The sequence below is a fragment of the Tripterygium wilfordii genome, chromosome 13 (assembly GCF_013401445.1).
Source record: "Tripterygium wilfordii isolate XIE 37 chromosome 13, ASM1340144v1, whole genome shotgun sequence".
Taxonomy (NCBI): domain Eukaryota; kingdom Viridiplantae; phylum Streptophyta; class Magnoliopsida; order Celastrales; family Celastraceae; genus Tripterygium; species Tripterygium wilfordii.
Genome location: NC_052244.1, coordinates 671,417 through 688,963, shown reverse-complemented (window position 1 = coordinate 688,963; position 17,547 = coordinate 671,417). Strand labels below are relative to the sequence as shown.

The 17,547-nt window shown below is 38.0% G+C and overlaps 1 long non-coding RNA gene across 35 annotated transcripts; it reads right to left on the bottom strand.

Annotated features, from left to right (window-relative positions):
* Nucleotides 1-261: 261 nt before the first annotated feature.
* On the bottom strand, nucleotides 262-16,258 carry LOC120011849. Of its 35 annotated transcripts, none has more exons than XR_005471135.1 (15): nucleotides 14,219-15,089; nucleotides 8,937-14,094; nucleotides 8,777-8,834; nucleotides 8,533-8,678; nucleotides 8,363-8,450; nucleotides 8,032-8,258; nucleotides 7,733-7,838; nucleotides 6,681-7,573; nucleotides 5,482-5,550; nucleotides 4,957-5,016; nucleotides 4,398-4,843; nucleotides 4,187-4,319; nucleotides 2,336-2,451; nucleotides 1,324-2,171; nucleotides 275-1,243 (listed from the first exon to the last, which is right to left on the bottom strand). It is a non-coding gene; the product is annotated as an uncharacterized LOC120011849 (long non-coding RNA). The 35 variants fall into 35 exon arrangements; XR_005471138.1 differs by having other exon boundaries at nucleotides 8,625-8,678; XR_005471137.1 differs by adding an exon at nucleotides 15,106-16,258 and having other exon boundaries at nucleotides 8,032-8,678; nucleotides 14,219-14,655.
* Between the last annotated feature and the right edge of the window lie 1,289 nt (nucleotides 16,259-17,547).

Sequence of the window (17,547 nt, the reverse complement as noted above, 5' to 3'; positions counted from 1 at the left end):
TTTGATGTTGATGCACCATTGGAGATGGGTCCACATCAAAGGTAATCAACATCCATTTACAATCACTTGATAATAACCTAACTGTTATCTCTTTTGGATCAAGAGAGAACGAATCTAAGTGGTTTTCGAGTCTCTGCCCAATAAACTTTTTGAGCACGTCTAATCCGACTCGAATTTGAACATAGTAGACTATCCAAAAAAATATCCCAACTGAATTATTCTGGATTACCAAAAAAGTAAGCAACATCTGCGCACACCAACTAACACATAATGATTTTCGTATGTATACAAAACACTATTATATATAATGGCACGAATTCCTTTTATAATTAAGGATGGAGACTTGGAGTAGTTGTATCCACCCCTTGATACGTAGTAGATAGGTACTTTATTCGGCCTGCCCAAGTCACTGTATTACACATTTACACAATTCGAAAACTGGGCTCAATATGTAAAGTATGCCTAATATTTGGGCTTGAATTTTCTAATGTCCATGGGAGTCTAACTGAGGATCAAAGCCCAAGTATTTATATCGGGCTTGTGAAAAATAAGACTGAATTGGGACTCGGCCCACAATTTTAAAGGCTTTGACCCGTTTGGTTATGCCGTGAGCAAGTCCAATGAATTAATCATCCAATGGGAATCAAATTAGGATTCTTGATCGCTGCCTCAACAATCCGCTGTGGGATCGGTGATGGTCAATGAATCGGCGAGAGGCGAAGGGGACGATCCCTGATGCATCACGGCCCATAACTGCAATGGTAGAAAATTCGTCTCATCCAACCACATTGCCTTACCAGTTACGATTGCAATATCGGATCATCAAAAGAGGATACCTCATCAAGTTCTTGACTGAAACTTCGTCCTGTGAAATTAATTCGTGCTGAACACTTTGAGCGGCCACACAGAGATGGTAGGGTCCTTCCAGAGCTCAATTTAAATACAAATATACATCATCAAAAGCATAGACATGCTTAGTACACGAAACAATCGGCCTAAGTGTTTGGACTTCAAAAGGTACTAGAGATTAAATAGGCTCTCGTAGACTCACCAGGGTATGTAGCCTTCCAACCTGCACGTATTGGAACAACAACTGTATCTTCGCAGCCACAAAAACGTCTTGAAGAAGGGAAATGCGCACAAGATTCCTGCAGTGAACATAGTCTAGAAACCTCACCCTGCATACTGTGTTCCGAAATTGAATATGTGACATTTAGGCTCTACTACTGCTCCACATATTTGCCTGTACAAAAATGTCCCGAAGAAATATTAATGGAAAAAGCATTACATTATGGCAAAAGACTTTGGGGATTACTCTCTTACCTAGGCCTCGAATCAGAAGCTTGTCTGACCATTAAAGCTCCAACTGTGTTACCTGTAATCTTTCTGAATAGATACAGAAAAAGGCAACTCCAGGTCTTTAAGAGGATCTTAGCAACTCCCAAATTCTAGCCGCAGTCATTCTTTCAATGCAGCGTGCTATTGCAGAATACTGAAATCCCTCAGAAAAGCTGGAAAATTGTTCATCATTGGATATCTATCCTCTGTCACTTTTCTTTTCAGATTGGATCAAATCATGTTTATGACGATCGTGTAAGCTTAAACAAAGAAAAACTTACTTCCCCCCAGACACAAAAGAACTATCAAGCTCATTGTAAAGCGCAGCCCTGACAAGTATGTTCTATGTAATGGAAGTCGGAAGAATTCCACGACTACAATGCAAAGCATCATTCAAGAACCTTACGACATCTGACATTTTATTGCAAGAACAAAACCCCTTGAAAGTGACATTATAGGAGATAATATCTGGTTGCAAACCATTCACCAAAATCCGGTGCCAAATCTCCAATGCCTTTTTACTGTCTTTGCCTTTGTGAAGCCCTTCCATGATGGTGTTGTAGGTCACAAGATTTGGAACACAACTCCACTGATCCATGTTAAAATAGAGTAACAAAGCATCTTCAACTTTGGCCATAGAGCAAAGCCCATGTATCAAAATGTTGTATATAGTTACCTCTGGTATAAAACCCTTTTCGAGAACTTGGTGCCACAAAATCTTTTTGCCTTGACAAAGACACACACTTATGGACCCAATGGCTTAAGTACGTCAATTCAAGGTGAAAAAACAACGGCGAAAATCACATGTAGGTTCTCCATCCCTCCCTCACTACCTGCCAACAAGAGGGAGGGAGGCTGATTAAAATGAAAATTTTCAACAAAAATAAAACCAGTGTTGATGACTAATGCAATATAATCAATAGCCCGGCAAAGAAAATTGTAGGTATACATGTGTAGATAGTTGATATATATGAAAGAACCACCAAAAGCAACTCACCAACCAACGAAGAAATCATAGGATCTTTGAATTGCATTCACATCCACTGTTGAGTTTGTTGCAGGGATATATTTCAGAAAAAGGACAGATATCCCTATAAATCCATGCTGCTTGACCTGCATCGCCAAGTATATATTGCTCTCATTACCATTAACATTTTGTTAGATAATAACACTAGTCATAAAATTCTGCAATCTGCATGCGTTCCAAAAACTATAGAGCCAATATTGGCATTGGCATTGGCATTTAAAGAGTAAGTGCTGAGAAAACACAAAATATACTCTCAACCATGTCAACAAGATAAATTTATAGGATAAGTTAATAACTGATACTTGAGAAGAACACCTCCCACGTCCTATACCTCCTAAGTCATATCCAGATAAAGAAAAGATATTGGGCTCATTAACTGTTGTCCAATGAGAAATTCTATCGCCAAACTCTCTGGAGCACACGTCTGCTGTCTGCATAGGCTGTGAAGTCTTTCCAGCATTCATATCCATAATACTCAGTAGTAGTCCACATGTTTTCTGGTCATTTCAAGAAATGTAGCCCAGGATCAAAAAATAAGTCAATCCAACAAATGATAAGAGCTATACACAATCTTTCGATTAACCCATCCTCCATATTCATCCTCGAGTATTAGTGGGAGATCATAATTGTGCAATGTAACATACTAACATGAGGTTCAATTCCAACAAATATTTTGCCCTTTTGCTCTTATAGGCTCCTCTTGTCACAATATAACCAATAAATTGGTTTCAAGGGCAAAATATTCAACTTCCAATGCATTGCTGCTTTCAATGCATGCATTCGGACGATCTCCTATATGGTTGTGGACTCGTTAGATATTTTACCCTTTTGCTTTTATAGGCTCTTCTTGTCACAATATAACCAATAAATTGGTTTCAAGGGTAAAATGTTTAACTTCCAATGCATTGCCGCTTTCAATGCATGCATTTGAACAATCTCTTATATGGTTTTGTGGACTCGTTAAATATTTTCCCATTTTGCTTTTATAGGCTCCTCTTGTCACAATATAACCAATAAATTGGTTTCAAGGGCAAAATATTTAACTTCCAATGCATTGCCGCTTTCAATGCATGCATTTGAACAATCTCTTATATGGTTTTGTGGACTCATTAAATATTTTCCCATTTTGCTTTTATAGGCTCCTCTTGTCACAATATAACCAATAAATTGGTTTCAAGGGCAAAATATTTATCTTCCAATGCATTGCCGCTTTCAATGCATGCATTCGGACAAATCTCTTATATGGTTTAGCTAACTTGCTAAATATTTTGCCCTTCTACTTTTATAGGCACCTCTTGTCACAATATTACCAATAAATTGGTTTCAACTTCCACGGGCAAAATATTTAACTTTCAATGCATGCATTCGGACAATCTCTTATATGGTTCAGTCGCTCGTTTAATACTTTGCCCATTTTATTTTATAGGCTCCTCTTGTCACAATATAACCAATGGGCAAAATATTTAACTTCCAATGCATGCATTCTGACAATCTTTTTATTGTTCAGTGGACTCGTTAAATATTTTGCCCTTTTATTCTTATAGGCTCCTTTGCTCACAATATAATTAATAAATTCGTTTCAAGGGCGAAAATTGTAGTGTGTTACAGCAACTTCCAATGCATGCATTCTGATGCCAAATCCATAGTGATTAAACAATCTGTCAAGAATGATTGGAGATATGTGGACCTAAAATGAAATAGTTTTCACTCTGTTTTGTGATGGATTCACGTAAGTTTCCATGAAATATGGATAAAATAAACTGTAAAACCATATGTAAATCAATAGCATGATACTTAATATTATACATACAAGCACATTACCTATTTGACTAGCATCTGTTTCCAGATCTTGATTTAGTATGGGTCCATTGGAAGCAACAACTGCATAACCATCCTGCTGTGCACAAATTTTTATTCTACCAATTTGATCACCACTCCATCAAAGGAGAACAATCTACAAGAAAAAGGAAAATAATATACTGAAAGCATGGCGAAGAATGAAAAAGAAATTGGGTTTCGCTTTTAGGGTTACCTTGACTAAAGCCGGGTAAGGAGAGAAAGGATCAGGCACACAAATATCCTTCGGCAAAACCATGCCGAGAGCATCGTGAAAGGGCACCGTAAAAAGCGGCAAATGCTGGCCCAGTCGTAGTACATTCTCAAGAGCCTCTTCGCCAATGACTTTGAATTCAAAGGGGATTTTCTGAATGCTTTTTCTTGCTTCTACTCCGCATAAGTCTCATCTGTTGTCAAACCATTAGCATTTGACAGTTGGATCAATGTCTCAAAAAGGGGTAATGTTTTTTTCCCTTTTACCAACCGGACTGTATTTAGTAGCTTTTATAGAGGTTAAATTTCCCCAGTGAAAGGAGAAAAGCATTAGTTTCCAAGCCACCAACCAAAGCAAACATTAGGATGACCTCACCAAATACTTAAAAAACTCCCATTCCTCTCCAATGCCCTCATGCAGGCCCTGCCCTAAAAAATAGTTTTGCAATTAGAACGAAAAGGAAGCCCCTATTAAACAACGTCAAAATTGAACTAGAACGAAAAAAACCAACCTATTGAACTACTAATGTTGTGGTGCATACCTGTGCTCTCTACTAATTAACATCAAACTTGAACGTGGAGCTGGACCATGGGAGGAAGCACTAATAACAGTGAAGAGACAAGAAAGTATGTTAAGTACTGCAAAGAGTCCACGTGGTGACGTAACTATGGAACCATGATGCTCACAAACACCATGTAAAAGAACTGAGCCAATGTGAGCCATGGAAGGGGTTACTGTACCAATAAACAGATTTTAAAACATCTAAAACTGCAATGCTACAGGGAGTACTGAAAAAAAGTGATGGCTTTCGGTATGCATGAAATTCAAAGTATGTGCAGGTGCCTAAATTCGCACCCATCTCTGCGTAGGCATGTACGCAATTGGTATGTACGAACAAGAATGTTCTTATTTCGATGAATAATTAGATAATTCAGCACCATTCTAATTTAAAACTTGCTTCGCATACTCTGGAATGATCATGTTTTCCAAAAGGAAAGCATATATTCTAATTTAAGAAAGAACCAGGCAACATTGTACAAAAACTACATAGTCAAAATTAACAAACCTGGGTTCATATATTTCTTCTACTTTGGTGACCTCTTCACATGCAACTACTGGTGTTTCTGCAAGATAGCTGAATCAAGTGCGCATCAGCTCACCCAAAAACTCCACAACATCAACAAAAAATAAGATTAGCTAATACAGCACCATTCTAATTTAAAATTTGCTTCGCATACTCTGGAACGATCATGAAACAGATTAGCGAGTGCATAGTAAACCCTAACAACAGCCAATTACACAGCAAAGATAAGGAGAACCAAGAGAGTACCAGACCTGAGAAGGGGATCAAAAACCAATTACCGACACCATCGTAAACCCTAGAAACTGCAAACCACAACATGGAGTAAGAGAGTACCAGTCATGAGAAGGCGATCAAGAAACCGATTACGAACGGCATTGTGAACCCTGACGACGAAAGCAAACTACACGGCGATCAGTGAGAAACCGACTACCAACGACATCGTAAACCTATTGGTCACCATCTTTGCGTTGCTCATCTCTCTCCTTTCAAAGCTGCGACGGTTTCTGCCGGGAGTCCATGCGGGATTTCGCGCGCAAGAGTTTAGTCTGAGAGCTGTCTTTTTATAGAGACTTCGCAACGGGTCTAAAAAATAGTGCAATAGTTTCCTTTATCTGAACAACAAAGGGCAACCAAGGGCAAACAAGGAAAAGTAATAACTTTTTCCTAAATAGTTTCCTTGAAGGGTGGTTTATACCGTTATACCAAGGTTTCCTTTATCTGAACAACCAAGGGCAAATAAGGAAAAGTATACCTTTTTCCTAAATAGTTTCCTACAAAGGTCGGTTATATTAGTCTAATAGTTTCCTTTACATGTACAACCAAGGGCAAATAAGGAAAAGTTACTTTTTCCTAATTAGTTTTAAACAGAGGTCGGTTATTTTTACAAAGGAATATCTCACTGGTACCCACAGGAAATCGACGGCTTTTGGGTGGAGGGTTGGCCTGGCAAGGATGGAACTGAAAGGCACTAGTGTGTTGGGATCGAGACAGATTAACTTCGTAATGCAAAAACCCAAAGCAATGTTATTCGGAGTTGGGCTTGAAAATGGGCTTGGGTCAGTCTCGTCTTTAGACTCTAACATTGTTCAATGCAGTTGATTAGGACACACAATCCAGCCCAGTCATTGAATTTGACAATAAACAGTTTAAACTTTAAAGAATCTGTCAATCAAAAAAATCACCTTACATGCAAACTCCCATTCAATGTTCTTTGTCTTGATTAGCTTCAAATGCCATATATAAAGCCAGCTTTGTCAAACTGTTTTTCCTGTAATCTTGTCAAATGGATACAGAAAGCGGCAACTCCAGGTCTTTAAGAGGATCTTAGCAACCCCAGAATTATAGCCGCAGTCAAACTGTCAAAGCAGCGTGCTATTGCAGAATACTGAAATCCCTCAAAAAAGCTGAAAATTGTTCATCATTGGATATCTATCCTCAGTAACTTTTCTTTTCAGATTGGATCAAATCATGTTTAAGATGATAGTGTAAACTTGAAACAAATAAAAACTTACTTCCCAGCCACTAGAACAAAAGAACTATCAAGCTCATTGTTAAACGCGGCCCAGACAAGTATGTTCCACGTAATGAAAGTCGGAAGAATTCCAAGACCACGATGCAAAGCATGATTCAAGAACCTTACACGACATCTGACATTTTATTGCAAGAACAAAGCCCCTTGAAAGTGACATTGTAGGAGATGATATATGGTCGCAAACCATTCACCAAAATCCAGTGCCAAATCTCCAATGCCTTTTTACTGTCTTTGGCTTCGTGAAGCCCTTCCATGATGGTGTTGTGGGTCACAAGATTTGGAACACAACTCCGCTGATCCTTGTTAAAATAGAGTAACAAAGCATGTTCAACTTTGCCCACAGAGCAAAGTCCATGTATCAAAATGTTACATCTGGTATAAAACCCTTTTCGAGAACTTGGTGCCACAAGAGGAGTGCCTCATCAATCTTTTTGTCTTGACAAAGACAAAACATTTGTGGACCCAATGGCTTAAGTACGTCAATCCAAGGTGAAAAACAATGGAGAAAATCACATGTAGGTTCCTCCATCCCTCGCTCACTATCTGCCAACAAGAGGGAGGGAGTCTGATTAAAATGAAAATTTTCACCAAAATAAAACCGGTGTCGATTACTAATACAATATCACTGTCCGACAAAGAAAATTGTAGGCATACATGTGTAGATAGTTGATATATATGAAAGAACAACCCAAAACAACTCACCAACCAATGAAGAACTCATAGGCTCTTTGAATTGCATTCGCATCCTCTGTTGAGTTTGTTGCAGGGATATATTTCAAAAAAGGACAGATATCCCTATAAATCCATGCTGCTTGCTCTGCATCGCCCAATATTGCTCTCATTACCATAAACATTTCGTTAGATAACAATAGTCATAAAATTCTGCATGCGCTCCAAAAACTATAGAGCCAATATTGCCATTTAAAAAGTAAGTGATGGGCAAACACAAAATATACTCATCAACCATGTCAACAAGATAAATTTATAGGATAAGTTAATACCTGATACTTGTTTCGGTACAATCTTGCAGCTGATGCATGTGCCAACAAAATATGATGCACCACCAAGTACGGCTCAGTTGAGGAGTTGCCTTTGGAGCAGTTCGTTCCAAATGGAGAAGAACACCTCGCACCTATACCTCCTAAGTCATATCCAGATAAAGAAAATATATTGGGCTCATTAACTGTTATCTAATAAGAAATTCTATTGTCAAACTCTGAAGTCTTTCCTGCATTCATAACCATAATACTCAGTGGTAGTCCACATGTTTTCTGGTCATTTCTAGCCCAGAATTAAAACATAAGTCAATCCAACAAATTATTAAAGCCATACACAATCTTTCGATTAACCCATCCTCCATATTCATCCTCAAGCATCTGTTGGAGATCATGATGGTCCAATGTAACATGAGGTTCAATTCCTACAAAATCAATATACAACATAAAATCAATTGAACAGTAAGAGGGAATTGAAGGCATACTTTGCTTGGATTTTGAAAGTACTTTTACTAGGTTGGAGTAAACATTCCCTCCATTATATCAATAAAAAGCAACCATTTCCATTTAATTGGAGATTGGGGCTTAACCATCCCTACAAGTTCATTGGCGAGGTTGTTGTAATACTGTAAACCCTTTGCGTCCCCGACCATCTGAGGGATAGAACACAAAAATTAGAGCTTTAGAAAGGGAAATATTTGCTTGCTTGTTTGGCTGTTAGACACCAGGGGGGTTAGTTTGGAGACCATACTCGGCATAAGCCTTGACCAAGAAATATAAAATCTGGAGACCTCTAACCCTGTATCTTCCTGCAAGGAGTACATGATCCTAATCAAGTAGTATTTATAAACACACAAAGATCTATGTTACTGTAAAAATACCAGGAAAGTAATGATCTGCATTTTTAATACTTTGTATTTGTGGTAACCATCACATGCTACATCTCCACCACTTAGTTTTCTAAAGAGAGATACAAGCCCACAATGTCCATGTAATCACTAGTGCTCTTCAAGGATTCAAATATCTCTGTCCAAGGATGCTGCCATTGCTATTATTCTTTTTAACTTTAAAACTATAACGTCTGTCTCAACGGGACGATTTGCATGCGAGCGTTGGTATGAACATCCTGTCTTTGACCGTAGAACCAGAAAGTTAATCAAAATCACAAACTTCAACATGAATATTTACATATCAATCGACCATATTTAACCACAGCAACAGAGAAAAGCATTGCGTAAATATAAACAAAAGGATTTCCAACTACCTGAACAATAGGTATTATATTGCTTGACAATATTATATGCAGTATCATGCTAAAATGGCCAAAATCACAAGGAATGGATCTTTAAACTCACAATATGTGGGTGTGAATACTGTTGAAAACATTGTGTTGATAGCTCTAATCAAAACAAATTCAAGCCTATGCGCATACATCTTTTCCAGTAGTGCTCCCATCCTCAAGAATAAAGACAAACGGTGAATTATTACATGAGAAACTTGGAGAAATCAATTATTTGGATCGTCGTGTGATGCCACTATTTACAAAACATGTCACCCTTCTCCATCAGTATAAGATATAGAGAGAAGTGGCCAAGAGAAAGCGCTGACAAGTTCAATCCCAGTTCGACTCCATCAGAAACAACACTTACTCCATCCAAAAATGAAAGAGAAAGTGGAAGCACATCATTTGAGAGGAACATAGTAACCTGGCCGTTGACAGATATTGAGGGACAATTTGATTGATTCGCAATGAGCCAATTACAGCATGCACTATAACTTACAGAGTCCACACACCACAGTAGAACAAAATGCATTACAAGTTACCCAACAAATCAGAAGCAGCATGATATTGTTGGGTGATATTGTAATCACCCAACAAATCAGAAGATAAAATATTTTATATTTGACATCTAATGGAGCATTCATCAAAAGATCATATCAGAAAAGGAATAAATAACTCAACAGCATATTAGTATGCATGAAGCAGCGAGAATCGCTATGCTGCTGTGGTGGGGCCATCCTCTTATCTCTTCAAGGCATGATCCCATCCCAGCAGCATAGCCATCTACTTGAAGCAGAGTCAGGCTAGTAGTTAATACTTAATGCTGTGGTGAGTTTTATACAGGAGTCAAGAAAGTAAATATCTTGGCTTTAGAGCTCATAGTACAGGAAAAACATCGAAAGTCTGCCGCAATAAAAATATAGTGAGAAAATATTCCCATAGTTTTCCTTGTAACTTCCTAACTAGTTTCACGATAGATTGAGCCAAGGCGCTAAGCAATGGGCCATGTAATAGTGAAATGCTGCCACCATTTCCCCAAGGCTTCAACAAACCACAAAGATACACCAGTTCAAAGAATTTCAAATTCTAGAATAAACCAGTTCAAATTTTTTGTTTATTACCAGTACTTGGACAATTTTCACAGGCAAGGAGCAATTGTGCACTTGTCAAGTAGTCTCCATAAGACGTTTCATCATTTTTCCAAACCCCAGCAGCCAAGACACTTTTTTTTTTTCCCACTTATCCTCACTTAACTTTTAAGTTATTGTGCATCATAGTTCATGCAGGCTCATCTGCACTATATGCATCTACTGACAATCTCCTCATATGCATCTATTCTAAGAGCTGTCATTATGAACTGAGATTATCACATTCAAATGTTCTTAACTGGGATATGAAGTGGAAAAAAAGAAGATTGAATCCTTATTCATTGTGAGATAAAATAAATAAATGGAAACAGAGACGTACATGTTCGCTATTCTCTCCCACAGTTAAACAATGTGCCTCAAGATATGGAAATCAGACAGCAAAACTCTAGAGTTCAGAAAGAAACTCTCAACACCATCATTGAAATTGAGCCAAATAATTGTTCATGAGAACTCAAACCCAATAATAACATATCATCTAAATAACGATAAACACAGTAAGATAATAGTATATAGAAGCACAAAAGGCAGATATACCTAGAAAAGTTTCCAGTTTCGAAGCCCTCAAACAAACAACATGAATGTAGATTAAAAGACCACGAAAAGAAAACGAATACCCATTCCGAAGCACCCAGATTAAGTGAATAATGGCAAATCAGTCCATGCTCCATAGACATGTCCATTCTCAGACATAAGCTCAAACAATTGGGTCCCCATCGTAATGGAATCCCCAGAAGACCCGCCTCAAACAGAATGCAGAGTGCAGATTCCAGGTCTCATTGCACGCACAAAAGACACTATTCACAATTCAGATCAATGTTCCTGCGGTTCCCGTCATTGATTGTCCTCCACAACCGGGACCGCTTGAAGTTTTGAAAACACCCCTGAAAAGCATGTGATTCCTGTAATCTTGTTGAATGGATAAAGAAAACGGCAAATCCAGGTATCTAAGAGGATCTTAGCAACTCCCAAATTCTGACTTCTTACCGCACTCATTCTTTCAGTGCAGCATGCTATTTCAGAATACTGAAATCCCTCAGAAAAGCTGAAAATTGTTCATCATTGGATATCTATTCTCAGTAACTTTTCTTTTAGGATTGGATCAAATAATGTTTAAGATGATAGTGTAAGCCTAAACAAAGAAAAACTTACTTCCCCACCACTAGACACAAAAGAATTATCAAGCTCATTGTTAAGCGCAGCCCTGACAAGTATGTTCCATGTAATGGAAGTCGGAAGACTTCCACGACCATGATGCAAAGCATCATTCAAAAACCTTACAACATCAGACATTTTATTGCAAGAACAAAGCCCCTTGAAAGTGACATTGTAGGAGATAATATCAAGTCGCAAACCATTCACCAAAATCCGGTGCCAAATCTCCAATGCGTTTTTACCATCTTTGGCTTTGTGAAGCCCTTCCATGATGGTGTTGTGGGTCACAAGATTTGGGACACAACTCTGCTGATCATGTTAAAATAGAGTAACAGAGCATCTTCTAACTTTGCCCACAGAGCAAAGCCCATGTATCAAAATGTTGTAGATAGTTGCATCTGGTATAAAACCATTTTCGAGAACTTAGAGCCACAAGAGGAATGCCTCATCAATCTTTTTGCCTTGAGAAAGACACACACTTATTGACCCAATGGCTCAAGTACGTCAATCCAAGGTGAAAAAAACAATGGAGAAAATCACATGTAGGTTCTCCATCATGAAAATTTTTCAACAAAATAAAACCGGTGTCGACGACTAATACAATATAATCAATAGCCCGACAAAGAAAATTGTAGGCATACATGTGTAGATAGTTGATATATATGAAAGAACCGCCAAAAACAACTCACCAACCAACGAAGAACTCATAGGCTCTTTGAATTGCATTCACATCCTCTGTTGAGTTTGTTGCAGGGATATATTTCAAAGAAAGGACATATATCCCTATAAATCCATGCTGCTTGCCCTGTATCGCCAATTATATATTGCTCTCGTTACCATAAACATTTCGTTAGATAATAACTCTCGTCATAAAATTCTGCATGTGTTCCAAAAACTATAGAGCCAATATTGGCATTGGCATTTAAAGAGTAAGTGATGGGAAAACAAAAAAAATATACTCGTCAACCATGTCAACAAGATAAATTTATAGGATAAGTTAATACCCAATACTTTAGAAGAACACCTCCCAGGTCCTATACCTCCTAAGTCATATCCAGATAAAGAAAAGATATTGGAATCATTAACTGTTGTCCAATAAGAAATTCTATCGCCAAACTCTCTGGAGCACACATCAGCATAGGCTGTGAAGTCTTTCCTGCATTCATATCCATAATACTCAGTGGTAGTCCACATGTTTTCTGGTCATTTCAAGAAATGTAGCCCAGAATCAAAAAATAAGTCAATCCAACAAATTATTAGAGCCATACACAATCTTTCAATTAACCCATTCTCCATATTCATCTTCGAGTATCCGTGGGAGATCATAATTGTGCAATGTAACATGAAGCTCGATTCCAACAAATATTTTTCCCTTTTGCTCTTATAGGCTCCTCTTGTCAAAATATAACCAATAAATTGGTTTCAAGGGCAAAATATTCAACTTCCAATGCATTGCTGCTTTCAATGCATGCATTCGGACAATTTCCTATACGGTTTAGTGGACTCATTAGATATTTTACCCTTTTGCTTTTATAGGCTACTCTTGTCACAATATAACCAATATATTGGTTTCAAGGGTAAAATATTTTACTTCCAATGCATTGCCACTTTCAATGCATGCATTCGAACAATCTCTTATATGGTTTAGTGGACTTGTTAAATATTTTTCCATTTGCTTTTATAAGCTCCTCTTGTCACAATATAACCAATAAATTGGTTTCAAGGGCAAAATATTTAACTTTCAATGCATTGCCGCTTTCAATGCATGCATTAGGACAATCTCTTACATGGTTTAGCGGACTCGTTAAATATTTCGCCCTTTTATAGGCTCCTCTTGTCACTATTACCAATAAATTGGTTTCAACTTCCAAGGGTAAAATATTTAACTTTCAATGCATGCATTCAGACAATCTCTTATATGGTTTAGTGGCTCGTTTAATACTTTGCCCATTTGATTTTCTAGGCTTCTCTTGTCACAATATAACCAATAAACTGGTTTCAACTTTCAAGGGCAAAATATTTAACTTCCGATGCTTTGCTGCTTTCAATGCATGCATTCTGATAATCTTTTTATTGTTTAGTGGACTTGCCCTTTTACTCTTATAGGCTCCTCTGCTCACAATATAACCAATAAATTCATTTCAAGGGCGAAAACTATAGTGTTACAGCAACTTTCAATACATGCATTCTGATGCCAAAGCCTTAGTGATTAAACAATCTGTCAAGATTGATTGGAGATATGTGGACCCAAACTGAAATAGTTTTCACTCTAGTTTGTGATGGATTCACGTAACCTTCCATGAAATATGGATGAAATAAACTGTAAAATCATATGTAAATCAATAGCATGATACTTAACATTATACGTACAAGCAACCGCACGGCATGTTAAACCGGAAAAAAAGGGTAAAGCCACACAAGAATGAGTAAGAGAGTACCAGACCCGAGAAGCGATCAAGAAACCGATTACCGAGTGCAGAGTAAACCCTAACAACAGCAAGGATATGGAGAATTAAGACAGTACCAGACATGAGAAGGAGATCAAAAACCAATTATAGACACCATGGTAAACCCTACAAACTGCAAACTACAACAAGGAGTAAGAGAGTACCAGTCCTGAGAAGGCAATCAAGAAACCGATAACCAACGGCATTGTGAAACCTGACGACGACCGCAAACTACGCGGCGATCAGTGAGAAACCGACTACCAACGACATCGTAAACCTATTGGTCACCATCTTTGCGTTGCTCATCTCTCTCCTTTCAAAGCTGCGACGGTTTCTGCCGCGAGTCCATGCGGGATTTCGTGCGCAAGAGTTTAGTCTGAGAGCCGTCTTTTTATAGAGACTTCGCAACGGGTCTAAAAAATAGTGCAATAGTTTCCTTTATCTGAACAACAAAGGGCAACCAAGGGCAAACAAGGAAAAGTAATAACTTTTTCCTAAATAGTTACCTTGAAGGGTGGTTTATACCGTTATACCAAGGTTTCCTTTATCTGAACAACCAAGGGCAAATAAGGAAAAGTATACCTTTTTCCTAAATAGTTTCCTGCAAAGGTCGGTTATATTAGTCTAATAGTCTCCTTTACGTGAACTACCAAGGGCAAATAAGGAAAAGTCACTTTTTCCTAATTTGTTTTAAACAGAGGTCGATTATTTTTACAAAGCAATATCTCACTGGGACCCACAGGAAATCGACGGCTTTTGGGTGGAGGGTTGGCCTGGCAAGAATGGAACTGAAAGCACTAGAATGGAACGGAAAGACGAATTACACATAATGGGCTAATGGCTATTGGGATTGAGACAGATTAACTCCGTATGCCAAAAACCCAAAACAATGTTATTCTGAGTTGGGCTTGAGAATGGGCTTGGGCCAGTCTCGTCTTTAGACTCTAACTTGTTCAATGCAGTTGATTAGGACACACTATATCCAGCCCACTCATTGAATGTGACAATAAACAGTTTAAACTTTAAATAATCTATCAATAAACAAAATTACCTTATATGCAAACTCCCATTCAATGTTCTTTCTATCTTGCTTTGCTTCAAATGCCATATATATAGCCAGATGAACCATTCCATCGCTGTCTGGAGTGCAGGACTGAGGATTGGATCCATTGATGCTCATCATGATCGCATGTAAAATTGTCGAAACAATGTGAAACAATCAGACCAAATTGTTCTTTCACCAAGACAACCTATGGCACGGCAACATTATCATCTCCTGCTTCAAAAGAAGCTCCCTTGTGAAACTGCTACAAAGGATCATGGATATTTGTTTCTATACATATATATATCCTCAGGGTCTTGCGACAAGAGAATAAATTAAATCAAAGGGAAATAGTAGCACATGTAAATTAACATCCATATGACCAAGAGAACATAATTTCAGTCCAAAAAGGATCCTCATCATCAATCATATGATTTGGGGCACCTTTAGTAGCAACGTAGAATGACCATGAGATTAATAATTCTCTTTCCCAAGGTTTGCCCAGAATTGTCAGTGAGAATTTACATCCATACTACTGAGAGAACAAAATTTCAATCGAAAAAGGATCCTCATCATCAATCATCTGATGTGATTACAGCAATCACAAAAGGGGCATCTTTAGTAGCAACGTAAAATGGCCATGAGATTAATAATCCCCTTTACCAGGGTTTTGCCCAGAATTGGCAGTGATTCTCATTGAAGCACCGTTATGAAATAGCAGGCACATGTAAATTTACATCCATACGAACAACATAACATACTGTCAGTCCAAATGGATCCTAGTTACCAATTAGGTGATGTGAGAATAGCAGACACTGAAAAGGCTGAAAAGGGACATCTTTAGTATCAACTAATAATGGAAAGACAACGTGAAAACTGAAGACGATGTATGATAATAACCCTAACACAACAATCCGAGCGAGAAAAAAAAATTGAAACACTCAAACGAGCATAAAAACAACACAGATTAATGCAGAAGTCAGGTAACATAAATTTTTCCCCTTTCAATTCACCCGATCGCTTCCTTTTTGTTGGATTCTTCCTTAGAAGTGTTGGATCTTAGTCGAAACCGTTCCAACTATTTGGTCTTCCCCCAGCGTCACTTGCCATCCTTAGTTATGTATCGGTTCGAACCGAAGGCCATCCACCATGATATGAAGCATACATATATGGATGACACAGTGCTAAAGTCCAAGACAAAGCAATCACATACGCGAATTACCAAACCAAAAAAAAAGCAGTTAGAAATTCGATTAACCTCTAGGGTTAACCTGGATGACAATGTCGGTAAGATATTGCTTCAATGAAATTGAGGGAGGGAGCGTTTGGAGACGCGAAGGAGTAACGCCAGACGCGAAGGACTAGAGTAACACTGAGTCGCCGAGGGGAAATCTGAAATAGGGTTTTATATATAAGATAATAAGTTTCCTTTAAAATTAGGAAAGGGCAGACGAGGGAGTTTTTCCAGTGTAACGCTATATTACGCCTGACAGCTATCACAACGGTCGAATTAAAAATTTCCCTAAATTTCTTTTTCTCCTTTTTCCCCATTTTCCGCTTTTTTGAAATTTGAATATAGATATTTGTTGATCCCGCAGATATTTTTTCTTCGTTATTAAAATCACTAGAATGAAAGTTTCTTTGCCTTTTTTTATGTGTACGGAAGAAACACATAAATATAAAATATCACCTTTTTTCCACACTGTAATTATGAAAATTTTGTATTATTACCAACAAAAGGTAGAGGAAATTTTAGAAGTATATTAATAATGGAGTTGACACTGTGACAAGTTCGTTGATGAGGTTGTCGGTCCAGAACTCGAGAAACCCTAAGGACTTACGTTTCACAGTTTCTAACGTTCGACTTGAGGGGTATTTCACCTTTAAATTCGACGATATAATCACAATACTAATGTCAAGTTATTTTGTTTATTTATTTTTGTGCTTAGTTTTGTAACAAGTTACAAAAAATAAGGATAAATTATAAATATTCATACTCATGGGAAAAAAAACAATAGACTGAATTTCTCTTTTTATTGGAAGTTTTGATATATCGCCCGCCCTAAAAAATTAAATTTTTTTCTACAAATTTATTGTTATTATCAAAAGGATGCTGATTCAAAAAGGTAGTTAGGCAAACGAATATGGCCAATGGATGGCACAAGTAAAGAAACCAATTTTAAGGCAATTGGTAAAGGGAGACCCGATTCCTGCTCCTGTGCGGCTCCCGGATCCACTCAATGCATCGAACGCCATACCCGTGAAAGCAAGGCACAATCTACAATCTGAACTTGGTCTTGCATTCTCAGTTTGGAAATTTGATGAGATGGGAGAAGTTGTCTCACATACATGGGCATTGAAAGAACGATTCAGGTTTGAGTCTTGTTGATGACGTGGGGTGATGTGGGCCCGGCCGTCATCAATCCAGGAGTGCCTCCGCATCTCGAACCC